Source organism: Sinocyclocheilus rhinocerous, unplaced genomic scaffold (assembly GCF_001515625.1).
Source record: "Sinocyclocheilus rhinocerous isolate Xijiao unplaced genomic scaffold, SAMN03320098_v1.1 scaffold55, whole genome shotgun sequence".
Classification (NCBI taxonomy): Eukaryota; Metazoa; Chordata; class Actinopteri; order Cypriniformes; family Cyprinidae; genus Sinocyclocheilus; species Sinocyclocheilus rhinocerous.
The window spans coordinates 79,424-81,957 of record NW_015647461.1 but is presented as its reverse complement, the minus strand read 5'-3'; the positions used below and the strand labels follow the sequence as shown (position 1 = coordinate 81,957).

The following is a 2,534-nucleotide window of genomic DNA, read 5'->3' as shown; positions in this document are numbered from 1 at the left end:
GACTTTAGACCAGGTTTTAGTTGGTCAATGGCGCGGTCTATTTCAGTTGCCTCAAAATAGCAACGTGCCAGCAATGCGCCTGAACACACCTCGTTTTCAGACCAGTACACCCATGAGCGCACAAATGGGCGCAAATGCATTTGCTATTTAAACAGTGTGGCACAGGACGTGAAAATGAAAACACTTGCATCGCGCCTGGCGCCGCATTGCGCCAGGTGTATGATAGGGCCCAAAGCAGTGCTCCGCTCACAAATGCTGCTTTGTCAGACAATTACATGCAAGATGAAACGAAAATGACATCCAAAATTTTCTGAAGACAGTCGGATTCCTTCAGAAATACAGTGATATAAAAACACCCGCACCGTGTTTAGATTTTGAAACGCAGTGAATAACAGTGCTCAGTTTATTCAACGGAGCCTTTTGGAAAATCTATTTGTAGTGGGCCGCCACAAATAAATCAATGTATGTGAAACACTGGCTTCCGTTTACCATATTTGATGTGCTCTACGCATTTACATTAATTAATGTTTATATGTGAATAAAAACCACTCTAGGGATGTAACGGTATGAACATTTCTTAGCACGATTATAGTGACCAAAATTATCACGGTTATCAGTATTATCACGGTATTGTTAAAATGTGCTGGAGACGTTAAAAAAGTACGACACATAAATCACTTCACCAATTTTATATTTAAAAATCAACAAACAACAAATAAATGACTTTTTTGTTTGCATAATCACTAAAACAATAACATTACCAATGATGTTCGGATTTTAAATGACAACTTGACTGACAACAGTTTAATAGCATGTTGAAATATCTAATGTAAATGTTCAAATAAAGCTTTGAAAAAGTTTAATAAAAAGGTAAACCTCACATTTCAGCCTTTAAATAAAGAAAAGAGTTAAGTCAAAATGATAATTGATTAATAAATGAATAAATAATTCTAGATAACATCTGTATTGTTTAAATGTGTAGAATCCGCATAAGCTTGTTTTTCATCAACCGGTCAAAATTTACAGCAGGGCATGCAAACTCGGTCCGTTTTTGGCAAGACAGAAACTGCACACAGGCTGAATGTAAATATAAGTCTCAGTAAATCCAGCAGGTGGCGCTTATGGAAAAGCTGAATTACAGCTGTTTCCCGTAACTCCGTGGACAAAGCAGTATTGCGATTAAAACACTTCCTTTAGGTATTACATGGAGCGAAGATGAAAACAAAATGCCATCGAATCGTTTCTGAAGACAGTTAGAACCTTCAGAGGTACATTCATATAATTCATTCATTCATATATTCATTTGTATAATTCCCTTAGCACTCTTTTAAAACCTCCCAGCTTTTCCGCCCTGTTTTCACTCAAAAAGAAACTACTCTGCGTGCTGTGCACACGTGAGACTGTTACTTAAAACTGTGCTTTATGCTGGACAGTATTTATTTATCGCCAGTTGTTCAAATCGCGTTAATCTAATACGGTTTTAATGATAATTTAAAAATGAAACGGTAATACTAACCGTGGGGAATTTTATCATGATTTATCATCAAACCGGTAATCGTTACATCCCTAAACCACTCGATTCATAATAAATGACATATACAATACTTACTTTTCAGATCTTGATTCGTCAAAGATTTGTTTACATGGACTTTCAGTGGAGGGATAGACATCTCAGGTTTCATTAAAAATATCTACATTTGTGTTTCAAAGATAAACAAATATCTTTGGGATTGGGGCATGTGTCAGTCCTGTGTCCCTGCGTCTTGTGTGTTTCTCCCTCTATGCCCATATTTGGTCCTTCCTGTTCCTGTCCTCATTTAGTTCTATATGCTTCAGCTGTGTTCTATTAATTTACTCGTTTCCTCCTTGCATTTAAGCCCTGTGTTTCCCTGTGTCTGGCGTCTGCTGTTATATGTCATTTTATATGCTCCGAGTCTCCTACGTTCCCTGAGTTCCCAACGATTGGATTAATAAAGACTGTTTTGTTGAAGAGTTCCTCGTCTCCTTGCTCCTGCGGAAACGTGACAGAACAGCGGGCCTTCAAAAGTAAGCGGCGCCCCCTCTCCCCGTGTTTGTTTTCCGTTTTTGAATAGTATTTTGTTTTCCTGTTTGTTTCTCCCCGCGGCATGGAAACCGCCGCACGCTTCATTGCCCTAGCCAGTAGGGATCTCCCCTTCGTCGAGTATGCCTGGGAGTTCTGCGGGCTCGCCGCGGCAACGGCATTAGATGACGCCACAATCAAATCTCTGTTCTGGCATGGGACCAACTACCATCGCCCCATGGACCATGGACCAGACACCAAGGGACTAAGCTGGAGGGAAAGGATCCTCCGGTGTCTGGAGCGTGTCCGGCCCCGAGCCAGAACCAGCCCGTTGTCAAGCCCGCCGGCCGCACCATTTACCCCTAGCCAAAGGAGGAGGATGAGGAGAAAAAGACTGTTCTCTGCCCTCACCCTCGCCCCTGAGTTCCCGAGTTTAGCCCAGAGAGGGCTCCAGTGCCCGAGTTTAGCCCAGAGAGGGCTCCAGTCCCCGAGT

At 41.7% G+C, this 2,534-nt stretch overlaps 1 protein-coding gene across 1 annotated transcript in view; it reads right to left on the bottom strand.

Annotated features, from left to right (window-relative positions):
• Positions 1-2,534, bottom strand: part of LOC107709187 (ribonucleoprotein PTB-binding 2-like) — an 81,202-nt gene that overhangs the window by 71,329 nt on the left and 7,339 nt on the right. The window lies entirely within an intron of this gene.